General features: G+C 40.7%; 1 protein-coding gene across 1 annotated transcript in view; it reads left to right on the top strand.

Annotated features, from left to right (window-relative positions):
* The window catches only part of LOC138980290 (tetratricopeptide repeat protein 38-like), a 203,106-nt gene that overhangs the window by 56,342 nt on the left and 126,659 nt on the right, over positions 1 to 20,105 (top strand). The window lies entirely within an intron of this gene.

The following is a 20,105-nucleotide window of genomic DNA, read 5'->3' as shown; positions in this document are numbered from 1 at the left end:
GTTTGGCTCATAACCTATACGCGCGTAATAAATAATTCATACGCGCGTAATAAATAATTCATACGCGCGTAAGAAATGATTCATACGCGCGTACTAAATAATTAATACGCGCGTAATGATTGATTCATACACGTGTAATAAATAATTCATACACGTGTAAGAAATGATTAAATACACGTGTAATAAATAATTACACGTGTATTTAAACATTTCTTACACGCGCATGAAATGTTAAAGGACCAGACCACGCTGTTTTAGCGTCAAAAACGCTTCGAATCGTGTTCCTGCGCGACCGAACACTTCCCGATGTTTGCAGTTAGTTAGAAAACCACTTTCTTACCGTCTTCAACAATGTTTGGTTTACTTCGGAATCTTCTAAGGCCGTAATCCGACGAATTTTGTGACCGAAGCGACGGATTTCTTCTCCAAAACGACCCGCCATTGTGCCGCGTGATCTTCGCGAGACTGGCTTATGAATAAATTATCCGTGACGTCACACCGTGTGGAGATGGTTGTTTACCAACATGACAACAAGCGTAACTGCAGACGAAATTGAACCGTACATGTTCGAACTACCGGTTTCTCTCCTCGAATCAAGCATGAAAGATGAGGGTGGAGGCCACTTCCAGCAGTAGTGAAACAGTGACGATGAAAATTGCGACACTGTTTGTCTCAGCGATCAAAGGTAAACACGCCCGCTCTCTGTGCTGAACTTATCGTCTGCTTTCGAGTCTGTGCTATTTTTTCACTCTCGCCTTGTCAACGCACTCGCGAATAAGTGGGATATTGTTTAAGTGTTCATGCATTGCATTCACGAGTAAAAGAACAACAGCTCATCGCAGTTTTAACTGTTCTTGATTATTTCAGAGACTGGTGTCAGAGTGGCCACTGTACCTGTTGTATTGTGTGGGAGGGGCAGATTTGAGAGAGAGAGGAAGCTAGCCTGAGGTACATTGTAGAATGAAAACTTGCAGGGGAGCAAGAATGCATCACCAGCCACGAAGGTGTACATACAACTTTTTTTGAGGTGCCTATATTTGTTTGATTGTTAAATGTATGTATTTGTTGTTGTTTTTAAAGGCTATCAAGAAAACTGTTGTCATTTAAATTTGTAACACTCAGTCACATATAGTTTCACACACACACACACAAGATTAACTCACTTGCATGCCCACAGAAGAAGTTTGCTCTTCACATTGTTCTGTTGTTGTTTTTATAATGTAATCATTGTAACATCAACACTCAGTAATAACCAATATTACAACACAATCACTTTTTCATCAGAACTCACTCACATACTACATGACTTTGTATTAAACCCTGGTTTATGGACACTTGCATTTGTAGCAGTCAAAGTCTGGGCACTGTTGCATTGTAGTCTTGCTGTGTATGCAGAGCTTTGTTGTAGCTGCCATAGGCCAGTGTTGCCATAGGCCAGTGTTAGGATCACCACCCCCTCAAACAGCTCGTTCAGTTAACCTGATGCCTGTTTTAGACAGAAAAAAAAGTTACCACAATCAGCAGAACTTTCACCGGAGAAAGGGCATCATTCTTTCATACTTTCTTTCTCATAGCTTTTTTTTGGTTTTTATAATCTCTTCATTACACTAAATAACATCCATCTTAAGACCTATTTTGAGCCTTAATTTAAGTTGACTAGTAATGATATTAATCATAATGTATTTATTTTTATAATGTACAAACTAGAGTATGTATGTGGATATGTGTGTGATGGTGCTGGTATGGATATGTGTGGTTTGGGTTATGTGTGTACTGATGTGTACATTTTATGTGTTTTGTATGTTTTACGAGTGCGATTTTATGTGATGTTATTCTGTACACCAGCCAAAACAAAATGTCTGGTATATTAGATAATAAACGCACCTTTAAATTTATTAGCGACTACACCCCGTCACCCTCCAGTCCCCCTCCCCCCCATTACACCCTACACTTTTAACATTGTATAAAAAATCATGCCCCAATATAGGTCCCTAGTTACCTGGGAGGACGTTAAGCTCCATAATCAACATCAACAACGTATTGAATTGAATTGAAAAGTTGGGGTTAGGAGGTCTAACTTCTTGAATTAAAGTTTTTTTTTCTCAGGTGCATGTAGTTTTTTATTTGCTTGAAATCATGGTGTATTCTGGTTGTAAGAGAAGAGTCAATTTCCTTGTAAGCCTGCAAAATTAAAATTTGTCATTTTTGAAGTAGCCTACATTTTTGTAAGAGTCCAAAATAGTCCAGGATAAGGAGGAAAAACATAGGGTGGGTCAGGAAATCTGAAACATTGCATAGTTTTGTTTTGCCTATGTAGACACAAAAAGTACTTAGAGCACTTTTCCCCCCCCAAGAGAGCATAGCTTAGTTTTAATTATTTTAATGCCACTGTTAGCAAGAGGAGTACTACAGACAGCAATCAAACAGTGGGTTTTTTCTGTAGACATTGTTATTTCTGTTTAGGTGTTTCAGTAGTTTTCTATGCGGATAAATCATGCTGCATGATCACTAGAAACAATCCAGCTCTGTAGCATGCAAGTTTTTTAAAGGTTTTTTTTTCCCCATGTTACTCTGAGAGAGATAAAGTTGAACTGGCAGTTTGACTGAAGCAGTGGTAATAACACAGAGTGCTCTTCCTACAATCAATTTTTTTATGTGGATGATGATGTCCACACATGTACTTGGTTGTATTATTTTGCTAGACTATTTGTTTCTGTTAGATATATCTGCTCACATGATTGTTGTTCATAATTTGACATTACATTTACTGCTGATCAAAATGTATTGTTGGAATAGGTCTGCTTAATATTCTGACTGCAGTTTTGTAATAAAATCAAATAACACAGATGTTTTAAGTATCAAAGTGCTTTTCACACACACACACACACACACACACACACACACACACACACACACACACACACACACACACACACACACACACACACTCACACACTATGAGTATGACTGCAAACATGAATTTGTACTTGTATTAATTATAATTACTGTATTACAGAACCTGATCTGAAAAAAAGGACAACAGCAAATTATTCATGCAAGCTTGCTGTATTAACGATTTCTTTATCTATTTAATACAACACTGAATTAGATAACAACTATAACAACGTGTGTGTGTTTGTGTGAATGTCTATGTGTATATGGACGGACACTGATTAAACCTGAGACTCATCGATTACCCAGGTGAGTGTAAAAGAGGGAGAGAGAGAGGGAACTTTAAGGTGGGTGCATGGGGACGGACATGTAGTAACAGATATATATGTTTTAATCTGTAATCTTAACACATGTGCTTAAAATTAGGAACAGATGCCATTCCACTACAAATACTGTCAGTCTGACAAAAACGCCCAGTGACACTGAACCCCTATCCCTTACAGAACACATTCAGTATACATGTACTCACTTCCTTTCGTCTGCGTTTAGTGAAAGCAGATCGTTCTGATGACATTGGTATCCGGTTTCTGACCTCCTGTGAGTGGTCAACAATTGTCGGAACTGGAACTGTGTTAGGCAACAGCTGTTTTGTGTGTGCCAGGTTTTCTTGCCGGCTTAACTGCGTTCGCATTGGAAGAAAGTGTCGCGAAACACAGCACATCGTGTTGGCCGTTTCCAGTTAATCAGTCTTGCTGCAGAAGTTGTAAGCCCATCGGAAAAAGGTGACAACTGATGCCTGAACCTTTTTTCTATACTTCATAGCTATCAGCAGCCGTGCGCATTCCTTCGGCGTGCTGTTGATGCTCGATTTAGGCAAACGCCCACTTGAGCGTAAGCTGTAACTTTCGGTTTCCAAACACTAAGTGACGTCACAGCCGGTTCTCGTCTACTGGCGGCCATTTCGAAGTCTCGTTTAGCAGACGAATTTGGCGGAACGTTTTTAATTAAATCACAATGATTAAGCTACGAATCGGTGAATTTCTTTACATTTTTGGAATCTTTAGGTGCATTTCTCTAACCTTCAGTCATCGGTTAGTGGTTCTAATAACCTTTAAAACAGCGTGGTCTGGTCCTTTAATTACACGTGTATTTAATCATTTCTCACACGAGTATGAAATATTTATTACACGTGTATTTAATCATTATGCTATTCCATAGCATAAGAAACAAGTCGCGTAAGGCGAAAATACAACATTTAGTCAAGTAGCTGTCGAACTCACAGAATGAAACTGAACGCAATGCCATTTTTCAGCAAGACCGTATACTCGTAGCATCGTCAGTCCACCGCTCATGGCAAAGGCAGTGAAATTGACAAGAAGAGCGGGGTAGTAGTTGCGCTAAGAAGGATAGCACGCTTTTCTGTACCTCTCTTTGTTTTAACTTTCTGAGCGTGTTTTTAATCCAAACATATCATATCTATATGTTTTTGGAATCAGGAACCGACAAGGAATAAGATGGAAGTGTTTTTAAATTGATTTCGACAATTTAATTTTGATAATAATTTTTATATATTTAATTTTCAGAGCTTGTTTTTAATCCGAATATAACATATTTATATGTTTTTGGAATCAGCAAATGATGGAGAATAAGATAATCGTAAATTTGGATCGTTTTATAAATTTTTATTTTTTTTTACAATTTTCAGATTTTTAATGACCAAAGTCATTAATTAATTTTTAAGCCACCAAGCTGAAATGCAATACCGAAGTCCGGGCTTCGTCGAAGATTACTTGACCAAATTTTCAACCAATTTGGTTGAAAAATGAGGGCGTGACAGTGCCGCCTCAACTTTCACGAAAAGCCGGATATGACGTCATCAAAGACATTTATCAAAAAAATGAAAAAAACGTTCGGGGATTTCATACCCAGGAACTCTCATGTCAAATTTCATAAAGATCGGTCCAGTAGTTTAGTCTGAATCGCTCTACACACACACACACGCACACACGCACGCACACACGCACATACACCACGACCCTCGTTTCGATTCCCCCTCGATGTTAAAATATTTAGTCAAAACTTGACTAAATATAAAAAGATAAATTACACGTGCAATAAGAAATAAATACACGTGTATTAATCATTTATTACGCGTGTATTTATGTTTTATTACACGTGTAATGGTTATGAGCCAAACGGCTTTCCATACAGAACTGAAGAGGCAAGGCAACAGCTTAGCTTTGGCGATAAGGAATTTAATGCTGCACATTTCAGGCAAAGCAAACCCTGTGGTTCAGAAGACGGGCTCCACAGTAAAGTTCAATATTAGCGTCAGAAACATTATTTGGAAGCGCTGTGGTGGCCGTTGTGGCCAGTCAAAGTAGTTGGTTGCTCAGTTTTGACTAACATGATTGGCCATAGTAAGGAACTTACTGCTCCACCGGTGTCGAACATTGCTGTGACCGTGCTGAAATAATTGACCGGACACATTTTGCGAATCTCGACGTTTATTGCCAACAAGAATCTGTAATGGTTGAAGTATTATGAATTATGACCAACTTGGCTACTAAGCGGTAATTACACGCAATACATCAAAGAGGGGTTCTTATTGACGTTCAAAGCAGCTATGCCAAAGCCAAAGACAAAAGCTAAGAAAGTGGCATAACAAACTGCGTGAGCGACATTGAAAACGTACACATGAAATTCTGCAAGCAACTTTTAGGAGTACACAGAAAATCAATGAATTTCCCAGTACTGGCTGAATTGGGCAGATTTCCGATCAGCACAAAAATATTGGGACAGATCATATCATTTTGGTTACACATCATGGAATCTGACCAACATGGGCTTCTTAGGCAAACTTACTCAAGCCTTCTCTCACAAGAACATAAAGAGGAAAATAAATGGCTCTTATTTGTACGCGAGTTCCTGACTTCCTCAGGCTTCAAACACAATACACCCGGCAAGACTGAAACACGCGCTAACAAAACATGTAGAAACTCAATTTGTCAGGCTCTGGAGGACAAAACAAGTCGCGTAAGGCGAAAATACAATATTTAGTCAAGTAGCTGCCATTTTTCAGCAAGACCGTATACTCGTAGCATCGTCAGTCCACCGCTCATGGCAAAGGCAGTGAAATTGACAAGAAGAGCGGGGTAGTAGTTGCGCTAAGAAGGATAGCACGCTTTTCTGTACCTCTCTTTGTTGTAACTTTCTGAGCGTGTTTTTAATCCAAACATATCATATCTATATGTTTTTGGAATCAGGAACCGACAAGGAATAAGATGAAAGTGTTTTTAAATTGATTTGGACAATTTAATTTTGATAATAATTTTTATATATTTAATTTTCAGAGCTTGTTTTTAATCCGAATATAACATATTTATATGTTTTTGGAATCAGCAAATGATGGAGAATAAGATAAACGTAAATTTGGATCGTTTTATAAATTTTTATTTTTTTGTACAATTTTCAGATTTTTAATGACCAAAGTCATTAATTAATTTTTAAGCCACCAAGCTGAAATGCAATACCGAACCCCGGGCTTCGTCGAAGATTACTTGACCAAAATTTCAACCAATTTGGTTGAAAAATGAGGGCGTGACAGTGCCGCCTCAACTTTCACGAAAAGCCGGATATGACGTCATCAAAGACATTTATCAAAAAAATGAAAAAAACGTATGGGGATTTCATACCCAGGAACTCTCATGTCAAATTTCATAAAGATCGGTCCAGTAGTTTAGTCTGAATCGCTCTACACACACACACACACACACACACGCACGCACACACGCACGCACACACGCACATACACCACGACCCTCGTTTCGATTCCCCCTCGATGTTAAAATATTTAGTCAAAACTTGACTAAATATAAAAAGAAGGAAACTCATCCAAACTACAGTTTTACAAGGGAGTGTCACACGACTACTCTCTACAACCCTATCTTTTGCTAACACAAGAACACAGACAGGCTATGAGCAAACTACGTATAAGTGCCCATGACTTAGAAATCGAAAAAGGCAGATACACGGGAACACCAAGGGAGGAAAGACTATGCAGAAACTGTGGAGTGGTGGAGGATGAACTTCACTTCCTTGATTCGTGTACAATGTATGCTCATCTCAGGCAACAGTTATTACCGAATACTTCCACCGGCAGTGATGAAATAAGAGTCAGTTCTTTGTTTACTGACAGCGACATCCAAAGGCAATTGGCAAAATATGTGTACGATTGTTTTCAACTACGCAGATGCAATGCGTCTTCCAACTGTCCTCAATAACTTATGCTCATCTTCAGGTCCTCTTTGTTCACCCTGTTCCACTTGGTTTTGTATTTCATGTATGTTATGTTATATTGCTGTTTTTCCTGTACTTATGTATCTTGTATGTGTCAATAGGCTCTGTGCTTTAATGACAATAAATTCTGATTCTGATTCTGATTCTGGTTTTTTGCATAACAAAGAGTGATTTCTTTAACCATTTAACCGATTCCTTCACATTCAAAAATATAAAACCAAGTATCAAAAAAGTCGAAAATCTCAAAACAGTTCATCTGCACCGGGGGTGCAAAAAAGAAACGCACCGGACATGTCACCGGATGTTTACCATCGCGCCAGCCTGTGAATTGCTAAAGAGCAGGCCTTCGTCTGAAGACTGTAAGTATATAACAATAATAACAATAACAATAACAGCACTTTATTGTCCATTAAAATATTACATAAAAATGGAAATTTTTCTTCGGCACACCCTGTCTGCCTGTAAACGATTATAACAACAATTGTATAGGACGACACACATAAAACATATTACTGGGTTTTACTATAGAAATGTATTATCAGGCCCTTCAATCAGGGGTGGGCTTATGATATGCTGGGTGATCTTAGAATAACCCTTTTTAGCGGATGAGCGTATGATACGAAGAGCGGGGCACGAGGTGAGTGTCTGCAGAAAAAATGTAATAACTCCTAAAATACTAATTATCCTGCAACCATATTACAGTTGTCAAAACCCGAAATGTAGCGCTACTTATTCACGTTGCTCTTTTTACAAAAAAAATGCGTATCTATTGAATAACTATCCAAAACACAAGGCAGGTCGCTGATTTGTGGTCGGGTGCTCTTATGAAATACCCCCTGTGCGCTTATGATAGCTTGATTTTTCGGATCGGATGCGCTTATGACTGGTTTTTTGCTGCGCTGCCTAGTTTTTTGCTTGATGACCTGAATGATCTTAATTAAATGTTCTCATTTTACAGATCATGGATTATAGATGTTACCATTGTGGAGAAGGGTTCTCCATCTTCAAAGAAATCATAACCCACACAGTTGATAAACATGAAGCACATAAGCTTCGGTATTGTTTTGTTCAGCTTAACACGGAGACAGGCAAGCGGAGGCTATGCACAAAAGCATTCGATTTTTCACCAAAAGAGTGCGCTGAGAAAGGCTGCAAAATAGTTGTAACCGATCAAAACAAAATAATAGTGGATAAAATTCAAAATTTCATTGGGCTTACTCCAGCATCTCAGAATGGCAATCAAGAGGCTCAAGAGCCTACGCCAGTGTCTCAGAATGACGATAAACATCCCCAAGAGCACACTCCTAGTGCGGTTAACTATTTTGTGAATAACCTTGCCGAAAAGGCTGGACAAATTCTGGCTGAAAACGGCTTGATAAGTGAATGGATTAGTTTTCATCAAATGATAATTCAAGGACATTTTCCCCTTGATAATATTGCCTTTCGGTTATTTCTTGACGTTGTGAACTATTACGCCACTGGAGACAAAAAAAGAATGAGATACAGTAAAGAGTCCCTTCTGTTTTGGCACACAGGCTATCGCTTATTCCATGGCAGATTCATTCGCTTCATGAATGGAAGAGAAGCTGAAGAAGATAGAAAGCTGGCACAACATGGGGATAATCTTTTGACAGGTGCTGGAGCGGATACAGATGAAACAGAAGTTCGAGTGGATATGACAGAAGCTGAGACCAAACCTGGAGTGGATACAGATGAAACAGAAGATCGAGTGGATATGACAGAAGCTGAGACCAAACCTGGAGTGGATACAGATGAAACAGAAGATCGAGTGGATATGACAGAAGCTGAGACCAAACCTGGAGTGGATACAGATGAAACAGAAGATCGAGTGGATATGACAGAAGCTGAGACCAAACCTGGAGTGGATACAGATGAAACAGAAGATCGAGTGGATATGACAGAAGCTGAGACCAAACCTGGAGTGGATACAGATGAAACAGAAGATCGAGTGGATATGACAGAAGCTGAGACCAAACCTGGAGTGGATACAGATGAGATAGAACCTGGAGTGAAAAGAACCAAGACAAAAAGTGAAAAATGTGATTTTGACAGAGCATACAATATAAATTTTGCTGTACCCAGCCTTCAGAGATTATCCAAAGAATCCAGTAACAAGCCGAAAATTTCTCCCGGCATACTAAATGAATGTGTGGACCACTTTTCTCAAAACACCAAATCGAAACTGGTCAAAGTTGCCCTTGATGGAAAAAAGATAAATTCCTCTTTAACAGCCTGTCATGGTGACATAGATCTTTGGGGGTGTGAAACCCCACCGACATACAACGAAAACGTTTCAAGAAAAGAGGAGGAACTTCACATTATCAAAGAGAAAATCGCAAAGGTAAACAAGTCGCGTAAGGCGAAAATACAACATTTAGTCAAGTAGCTGTCGAACTCACAGAATGAAACTGAACGCAATGCCATTTTTCAGCAAGACCGTATACTCGTAGCATCGTCACTCCACCGCTCATGGCAAAGGCAGTGAAATTGACAAGAAGAGCGGGGTACCGTAAAATCCCTAGCATAAGCCCACCATCTAGCAAACGCCCACCCCCTACTTTGGGCCAAAAGTTGTGCACAGGGGTAACTACCTAGCAAACGCCCACCCTGATTTTTTCAAAGAGACTATAGGCTCACTTTCACCAGGATTTGTGCAGACTGTTCTAAAAGTCATCTTTTTCCCCTTCTTTACCTTTTCGTGTTTCTTTCCTTTTTATATTTAGTCAAGTTTTGACTAAATATTTTAACATCGAGGGGGAATCGAAACGAGGGTCGTGGTGTATGTGTGTGTGTATGTGTGGGTGTATGTGTGTGTGTATGTGTGTGTGTATGTGTGTATGTGTGTGCGTGTAGAGCGATTCAGACCAAACTACTGGGCCGATCTTTATGAAATTTTACATGAGAGTTCCTGGGATTGATATCCCCATAAGTTTTTTTCATTTTTTTGATAAATGTCTTTGATGACGTCATATCCGGCTTTTCGTGAAAGTTGAGGCGGCACTGTCACGCCCTCATTTTTCAACCAAATTGGTTGAAATTTTGGTCAAGTAATCTTCGACGAAGCCCGGGGTTCGGTATTGCATTTCAGCTTGGTGGCTTAAAAATTAATTAATGACTTTGGTCATTAAAAATATGAAAATTGTAAAAAAAAATAAAAATTTATAAAACGATCCAAATTTACGTTTATCTTATTTTCCATCATTTGCTGATTCCAAAAACATATAAATATGTTATATTCGGATTAAAAACAAGCTCTGAAAATTAAATATATAAAAATTATTATCAAAATTAAATTATCCAAATCAATTTAAAAACACTTTCATCTTATTCCTTGTCGGTTCCTGATTCCAAAAACATATAGATATGATATGTTTGGATTAAAAACACGCTCAGAAAGTTAAAACAAAGAGAGGTACAGAAAAGCGTGCTATCCTTCTTAGCGCAACTACTACCCCGCTCTTCTTGTCAATTTCACTGCCTTTGCCGTGAGCGGTGGACTGACGATGCTACGAGTATACGGTCTTGCTGAAAAATGGCAGCTACTTGACTAAATATTGTATTTTCGCCTTACGCGACTTGTTTCTTATTCTTTGTCCCCTCTCCTCACTCCCACCCATCGTTCATGTTTTTTCGAGTTTCTCTTCTCTTTTTTTCCTAAGTTTGTGGGTTTTTCTTTCTCAGAAAGATTGGGCCTTTTGAAGACAAAATCCAAGTTCAGTTAACGTTTCATTTCCAAAGACGATCGTGTAATTTCTTCCCTGTACAGAAAGAAAGGGCTTCATTGGTGTTGACATTTCGACATTTCATCAAGTTTCTTTTTCCCGGAATTGTGTTGTTATTGTTTGTCCTTGCAAAGGTCTGGCGATTTTCTTTTTACTCATAAATTTATATGAATGACTATGCTCGTGTTGTTTTCAGAAGAGCCAGTCCTTTTCTCTCTCTCTCTCTCTCTCTCTCTCTCTCTCTCTCTCTCTCTCTCTCTCTCTCTCTCTCTCTCTCTCTCTCTCTCTCTCTCTCTCTCTCTCTCTCTCTCTCTCTCTCTCTCTCTCTCTCTCTCTCTCTCTCTCTCTCTCTCTCTCTCTCATGGTTGGCCTTCTTTGCCTCAAAGTCCTTTTTTATATTTAGTCAAGTTTTGACTAAATATTTTAACATCGAGGGGGAATCGAAACGAGGGTCGTGGTGTATGTGCGTGCGTGTGTGTGTGTGTGTGTGTGTGCGTGCGTGTGTGTGTGTGTGTGTGTAGAGCGATTCAGACTAAACTACTGGACCGATCTTTATGAAATTTGACATGAGAGTTCCTGGGTTCTTTTTTCCTTCACTTCTACTCACACGACCTAACTTACATGCTTTCTGGGTTTGTATTCACTCAATTACACGGTTGAGCACAAAACTTACTTTGTGCAAAGGGGTCTATCCCTAGCAAACGCCCACCCCCCAATTTTGCCCTAAATCTGTGCACAGGGGGGGTGGGCTTATGCTAGGGATTTTACTGTAGTAGTTGCGCTAAGAAGGATAGCACGCTTTTCTGTACCTCTCTTTGTTTTAACTTTCTGAGCGTGTTTGTAATCCAAACATATCATATCTGTATGTTTTTGGAATCAGAAACCGACAAGGAATAAGATGAAAGTGTTTTTAAATTGATTTCGACAATTTAATTTTGATAATAATTTTTATATATTTAATTTTCAGAGCTTGTTTTTAATCCAAATATAACATATTTATATGTTTTTGGAATCAGAAAATGATGGAGAATAAGATGAACGTAAATTTGGATCGTTTTATATTACAATTTTCAGATTTTTAATGACCAAAGTCATTAATTAATTTTTAAGCCACCAAGCTGAAATGCAATACCGAAGTCCGGGCTTCGTCGAAGATTACTTGACCAAAATTTCAACCAATTTGGTTGAAAAATGAGGGCGTGACAGTGCCGCCTCAACTTTCACGAAAAGCCGGATATGACGTCATCAAAGACATTTATCCAAAAAATGAAAAAAGCGTTCGGGGATTTCATACCCAGGAACTCTCATGTCAAATTTCATAAAGATCGATCCAGTAGTTTAGTCTGAATCGCTCTACACACACACACACACACACACACACACACACACACACACACACACGCACATACACCACGACCCTCGTCTCGATTCCCCCCTCTACGTTAAAACATTTAGTCAAAACTTGACTAAATGTAAAAACAAGGACTTGCAACCTGCTGACCTGCACTCCGTTGTAAAAAGCTAAGAAGGACGGTGTAGGTAACAAATATGTGGCTGAAAACCTTACACAATTTCAAAGTCTTGGAGAGTTACCGATCCCTGTATCACTGGAACTATTGGACGAAGGACATGGACTGGAGAATGCTTTTAAAGCGCATAGTGCTTCGTGGCATAAGTCTTGCAGAACGAAAGTACTGTTCTCACACGGAAAAGAAAACAGGATGAAGTATCGGTGAGTCCTGCTAAAACTCGGAAGTCGACTGTTTTTTCTGACTGTATCAACAATGTGTGCTTTTTTCTGCAATGAACCACCCGGAAGTGCAGGGTTTCATAGCGTGTCAACAATTCCAGTGGATACCAAAGTCCGTAACCATGCTAAACTTATCAATGACCAGCTTGTCCTTAGGAAGCTTGCGCCTGGTGATATGGTAGCAACTGAAGCAAAATACCACAAGAAATGTATTAATGCCTTTTTCAGGCGAGAACTAAAGTTACATGTGGACAATGTGGAGGCAGATGGGGACCAGAGGATCAAAGATGTTGCTTTTGCAGAACTTGTTGCATACATTGAAGACTTCCGAGACAAGCATATATAGTCAACTTGGCTCCTGCGACGTACCATACCAGAACCATACCAGAAGCCAGAAACAGCACCCGTTTTCACAATGTCACACATCTGCCAGCTGTACTACATCTCACGTTTAGCAGATCTTGGTTTTAAAGATTCCTATGTGCATACAACAAGACTTCGAGAAAAGCTCCTATCAGCTGTGCCTGATCTTGTTTCAACCACGCAGGGTAAAGAGGCTGTCCTTGCATTTGATAGGGACATAGGAGATGCTCTTAAATCAGCATGTAACACTGGTTCTGATATTCTTCAGCTTTCCAAAGCTGCTCAGATAGTGAGGAAAGAAATACTCAAGTCACAACAGGTCTTTCAAGGCAGCTTCAAAGACAGATGCCAAGAAGAATCAGTCCCATCGTCTTTAAACACGCTGGTTAGCTTCATATTGAAAGGACCATCTGTTGTTGAGCAGCACCAACTCGACAGTGACCCTCAGCAACAAGCTGTCTTGACAATTTCTCAATTGATTGCATTCAACTGTACAAAAATCTTCAAAGACAGGATCTGTTCACAGGCGAAATCGGGAAAGGGAGACTCCGTTGCCTATATACATCAGCCTAAAAATACACGCTGACACTAGAAACAAAGATCTGATGGAAACAATGCACACTCTTGGAATCGGAATTTCGTATGCCCGGGTGCTTTGTATTTCTACAGAAGTAGCTAGCAAGGTATGTGCTAAGTTTGAAGAAGAAGCAGTTGTTGTACCAACAAAGATGCTGAACGTCTTCACGATAGGAGCTGTGGATAACATTGACCACAACCCTTCTTCAACAACAGCTACACACTCTTTTCACGGCACCAGTATTTCGTTGATGCAACACAGAGTGCGTGAATGCGAGGGTCAAGAACAAGCAGTCCCTCTCATTGGTGAGAAAAGCAACCAACCTCGAAGTATTCCTTTGCTTCCTGCTACATACACCAACGTCATGCCTGTACCTTGCACATCAAAAGAAAACTTTGCACCAGACGTCCAAGGACCTTGCAGACCCTGCGTCAGCAAAGAAATCGACGGCAAGGAATCAGAATGTGAGTGGCTGCGGCATGTTCATGCCTTTCTTGAGAGAAATCCAGCGAAAGAAAATGAAAACATTTCGTGGGCAGCATACTATGCATCACAGCTCAGAACTGATGACAAGCCTGTGTCAAGGATAGGACTGATGCCCCTTCTGTCTGACAATGCACATTCAGTAGCTTTGATCCGCCATGTCATGGATCTCATCAAATGCGCAACTCAACACCTCAATCCATCACAGACCCCCATCTTAATCATGGACCAGCCACTATTCACAATCGCAAAAGAGATACAGTAGCAATGGCCGGCAGAGTTTGGTGAGCAGAACTATATCATCATGCTTGGTGGTCTCCATATTGAAATGGCTGCCTTCACGCTGGTTGTCTGTACATATCCGTGACCTCACAGCCCTTGAGACGACTCACCCGGATGTGTTCCGCCATTTCTGTGCTGGAGCATTCGTGGTCAGGAAAACAAAACGCAAGTTCTCTTCAATAGCCCTGGACCATGCCCATGAGCAATGCAATGCCCAGATCAAAGGAGATGGTGGAGCGATAGGCCTTACGAACAATCCAAGTGCACTGAGACGCTGGATGATCGCTGGACCGGAGATATCAAGGATGGTGAAAGAATTCGAAGATCAAGTTTGTAGGAAAGACATGACCTGCAAGGATCACCATGAGCAGCAACCAAGTGTCCAAACCTCATTTGCCTCCCAGGTGAATGCACTAGTCAGCAAATTTGAGGAAATAGGGAACCCTTTTGAAGAAGACAGCAAGTACCTGTTTGCTCTGGACACAAGAGACATCATGAGTACTGAACATGTTGACGCCATGCTGAAGGTCACGACAGTGGGAAAAGCGCTGTACAATACCTTTGTTGAAGAACGCTTTGTTCAACGGACAAAGTCAATTGCTGCACCGATCAACAAGATCAACCTTCCACTGTTCTCAAACCTAAAGAGGGACTAAATCTACTATAATAACTACTACTACATTCATACATAATTAGTGAAACTGTATAAGTTTATGTAAAAGAGAGAGAGAGAGAGAGAGAGAGAGAGAGAGAGAGAGAGAGAGAGAGAGAGAGAGAGAGAGAGAGCTGATTTTCATTGCTGTAAAGAATGTGTAGAGAACTGACAAATCCCATTACTTTCAATAGATTCACTATTAATACGTTCATAAAGAAAATGTATGAAGATAAGTCTGTGAGTTTCTGTCTACATGTATTCAGTGTCTTATTTTCTATCTGTATCTCTTCCTCGCGCCCCCTAATTGGCGTAGAGGCGCGTTCCCCGGGTGGTGGATGGGGGAGCCTTCTCTACTAACTTCTGAGAGAAGGTCGCATCACTCTCGATGCCGTGAACCTAATTAGGATCTTTTTCTTGTTTCTTCTCTATTTCTGCCTCCCCAAAGTCCTTTTACTTTCCTTTTCTCACCCATAAAATTCTTCACTTTTTACCCTTGTTAAGTGGTTCTTGTATAGAATATAGTCAATGTTTGTAAAGATTTTAGTCAAGCAGTATGCAAGAAATGTTTAGTCAACTCAACTCAACTCAACTCAAATTTTATTGGCTTCAATTTTCATAGAAGAATTTGTCTTGCGCTTGGGAGAAAGTAAGAGTATAACATATAAAAACAGCATTCATATCACATTTCATGTATCACACACAGTAATCACTAGTATAAGCCTACAATTATCACATTTGTACCTGTATCATACATGCAAATAAATAGTATCACATTTCCACGTATCACACACAATATATACATTACATAACATACAGCAAGCTTCCATCTCCCGCGCCCCCCCCCCCCCCCCCTCCCACACATACATATCCTCGCACGTGCGTCGACTCCATACAAATGACATCATCAGTCCATTAACTAAAATGCACAATGACTAGTAGTGGGTACATGATACTTAATACGTGCTCAACTAGACCTGCTAACTAAAATAATAACAGAAACAAAAACAAGGACTGGGCACAACATTTACACGTGTGTGACCTACTTACATCAAGTGCCTGTGATCTATAAATAACAATGATTGCGTTTAAAGTAAAACATGAATAATGCCGATGTTTGCTAACAATGAATACATAATAACTAAGATAAGAATGTATGTGCTTTCATAATATGATTATTTTATAAAACACAGTGGGGAAATTTGGAAAATAATTTTTATACGAAACTGCGCACATCGAGTCGAGCTCTGTGGCGTGTGTGTTCGGAGGCAGGAGACACACATGGCTGTGGATATTAATGTTCGGTGGATTAAAAAGGATACCCCGACTTCGGCAGGGCAGAAGGAGGTACAAGACGGTGTGCTGTATTGCTGTGTGTGAGTGTGCTGTGCAGACCTTCTGTGTTATGTGCATGTTCTATTCTAGTCTGTCCGTAGGCTTCATCTGAGGGCCTATTGTGTACAAGGGGAGGTCACTTCCGCCTTATAAACAAACACATGTGGAGACCCACAGAAATACCATAGCATCGTAATGAAAGAGGGCAAAAATACTGATAACAGTCTAGGACATTATTTCTAGGACTGACTAAGCAATGGAACAACATCATGATCTTCATAAGCAAATGATAGTGAGAACAAAACAGAATTCTTACTCTTCTGACTGCTCCCAGTGATTGACATTCAAAACAAACTGTTCTATTCTAAATAGTTGTAAAAAAACTTCATAAGAATAATATTAAACATACATACTTGATTTGTTTAAACATAATTCTAGTGTAAAAGTATACTTTATAAGTTGTGGAGATAATTTTAAAACATGAAGATAAAAAACACAGCAATAACATGACAACATTAGAGTACAATGCATTCCTAGCTAGCTCTGAGGAAAACTCCATTGTACATTTTTCAGTTTCACATGCATGCACTAAGTGGTATCATTGAGAACTGAGATGGCGGATGGAATAAACGACTTCCGCATGCGAGAGGTTCTACACTTTGCAGCTCTGTATCTACGCCTAGATGGCATGAGTGCAAACTGATCATGCAGGGGGTGCGATTCATCTTCAACGACCTTTCGTGCTTTTGTGGCTGTTCTCTTATGCACCAGTTCATCCAAGCTTGGGAACTGAACCCCAACCACCTTTTCTGCCTGTCTGATCACTCTTGCCAGATGGCTCTTGTCCTCTACAGTAGCCCCATAGTACCATACCATGAGGTTGAAGGTCAAAACACTTTCAATGCTGGCTCTGTAGAACATTGCCAGTATTTCAGGGCAGACCTTGAACTGCTTGAGTTTCCTCAGAAAGTACAGTCTTGAATTGCACTTGCTAACTACCTTGGCTATGTGTTTTGACCACGAGAGATCTGAACTGATGATGCAGCCCAAGTATTTGTACTCTTGTACTTGTTCTACCTCTTTCCCCCCTATCACTAGTGGCTCTGTTTCCTTTTCCCCTCTCCTAAAGTCTGTGATCATCTCTTTTGTTTTGCCCACATTGAGGTCTAGGCTGTTCTGGTCACACCACTCTACTAGTTTGTCCACCTCCTGTTTGTACACTGTGTCATCATCATTCTGTATCAGGCCTACCAGAGCTGAGTCATCAGCAAACTTCGAAAGTTTGCCATTGGTGGCTCTACAGTCGTTGGTGTACAGGGTGAAGATTGTCGGAGACAAACAGCAGCCTTGTGGACTCCCTGTACTGATCTCGAGGCTGTCTGAGATGACCCCGTCTACTGCCACGTACTGAGATCGACCCACCAGGAAGTCGATAATCCACTTGATGATCTGCGGACTGACTGACAGAGCGTTCAGCTTGTCATACATGAGGCTAGGCTTGACTGTATTAAACGCGGAACTAAAATCCACATATAACACTCTAGCTGAGGTGTTGGGCTTCTCTAGATGTTCAAGGATGCTGTGAGCGATCAGAATGGTAGCGTCGTCTGTGCCTCTGCGTGCTCTGTAGGCAAACTGTAGCGGATCCATCTGATCCTCAGTTTCCTGCAAGAGACGCTTCAGCACCAGCTTCTCAAGACATTTCATCACCACTGGTGTCAATGCTATAGGCCTGTAGTCATTGTTTTCTTTGCAGATTGCTTTTTTGGGGACTGGGATAATTTTGGAGGTTTTCCACAGAGAGGGGATTTTGCCTGCCAGAAGGCTCATGTTGAAAATTGCTTGAAAAACACCAGCTAGTTGTTCAGCACATGTCTTGAGTAGCCTAGGGTGAATGTTATCTGGTCCCTGTGCTTTGTTTGGCTTCAGTTTGGAGAAAACAGCCCTCACCTCTTCCTCACTAACCCTCAACCCATCATCAGGCTGGACTCTCTCTAGCTCTTCAAATACCTCCTGCATCTCACTGTCAGGCTTGTCAAATCTTGCATAGAAGCCATTCAGTTCATTAGCAAGACTGACTGGATCACCACCCTGAGAGATGGTTGTGGCTTTTTTCTTTTTGTACCAGTTATCTCCCTTACACCCTCCCACATCCCCTTTGCATCCCCCTGTGCCAGTTTGCTTTCTACTTTCTCTTTGTATCTCTTTCTGCACTTTTCTGACACTTTCCTCAAGTTTCTTTTCCCCTCAGGCCCATCATGTTTTTCCTTAAGTGCCTCTTTAAACTCTTTTGTCACCCATGGCTTTTGGTTTGGATAGACAGTGATAGTTTTCTCTTCTACACATATATCAGTGCAAAAATTGATGTAACTGCTAACAACATCAGTCATCTTGTCAATATCATCATCCTCAAAAACATCCCACAGTGTACAATCAAAACACCCCTTCAGTCTCTCCACACTCTCCTCATTCCACACTTTCACAGTTTTCTTTTGCACAGGCTCAGACTTCAGTTTTTGCTTATGTTTGGGGAGGAGCAAGACAGACTTATGGTCTGACTTTCCCACTGGGGGTTTCCCCACTGAGATGTAGGAGTCTTTGACGTTTGTGTACAAGAGATCAAGTGTCTTTTCTTTCCTTGTTGCCACAGTCACCTGCTGGTAAAACCTTGGGACCTTTAACTTACACTGGTTAAAGTCACCACAGATAATGATTACACTGTCTGGCTTTTCAGCCTGTATGTTCTCCACCTTCACTGTGATGTCCCTGTTCACCCTCTTGGCGTTTGATTTAGGGTGGGTATATAGTCCTATTACTGTCACACAAGAGGTCTCTCTAGGCAGGTAGAAGGGTCTACACTGAATATGTAATAGTTCATAATCACTGTTGCATTCAGTGTCCTTAACAGTCACCTGTTTACACCACTTCTGGTTAACATGTATGCACACACCACCCCCTCTACTCTTCCCTGATTCTGGAGTCCTGTCTGCTCTGAAGATAGAGAAACCCTCAAGCTCCACAAGCTGATCAGGGGTGTCCTCAGTTAACCAGGTTTCTGTGAAACAGAGAAGACAACTGTCTCTGTACTCTCTCCTGTACTTAACAAGTGCATACAGTTCGTCAGTTTTGTTGTCTATTGATTGTACGTTTGACAATAGCACAGATGGGAGGGGAGGGTTAAACAGTCTTTTACCTGCCCTCACTCTCACTCCACCTTTTCTACCACGCTTGCGGGCAAAAGCACACTTGGTGTCGGAGCACGTCCTATGCAATCTGTCTTGCTTCAGTGGTTTTTTATCAAGAGCAAAACTACACTTGCCGAGGTGCACAAGCTTGCTGCGTATATTTAGCAAGGTGTTCCTGTCGTACTGCAGAAGGGGGGTTGATGGGGGGTTGGGGGGAGTAGCGGCTACCATGTAACGTCTCTCCGCCACCGGATCAGTCAACATGGAGTACAGTGACCACACTTCCGCATTCAGCTCACCTCGTTCACTTCATAATTTCTTCTCTCAACGTAGAAGTTTCACACAGGAAACACTTCCAAACTCTTGCAGGTTCGTTCAGGTACATTTTCTTCAGTCATCGGCTTTCAGACAATAGATCTATAGGAGTTATTTACAAATAGTTTCCCTGCGCTGGTCGCCGGCTGGAAACTTGCATTCTCCCAGTAAGGTCATGTATTGTGCTGCGTTGCAAGCCCCTGGAGCAATTTTTTTATTAGTGCTTTTG

Source organism: Littorina saxatilis, linkage group LG11 (genome assembly GCF_037325665.1).
Source record: "Littorina saxatilis isolate snail1 linkage group LG11, US_GU_Lsax_2.0, whole genome shotgun sequence".
Taxonomy (NCBI): domain Eukaryota; kingdom Metazoa; phylum Mollusca; class Gastropoda; order Littorinimorpha; family Littorinidae; genus Littorina; species Littorina saxatilis.
Note: the sequence above shows the minus strand (reverse complement) of the source record. Positions and strands in the feature narration are given on the sequence as shown.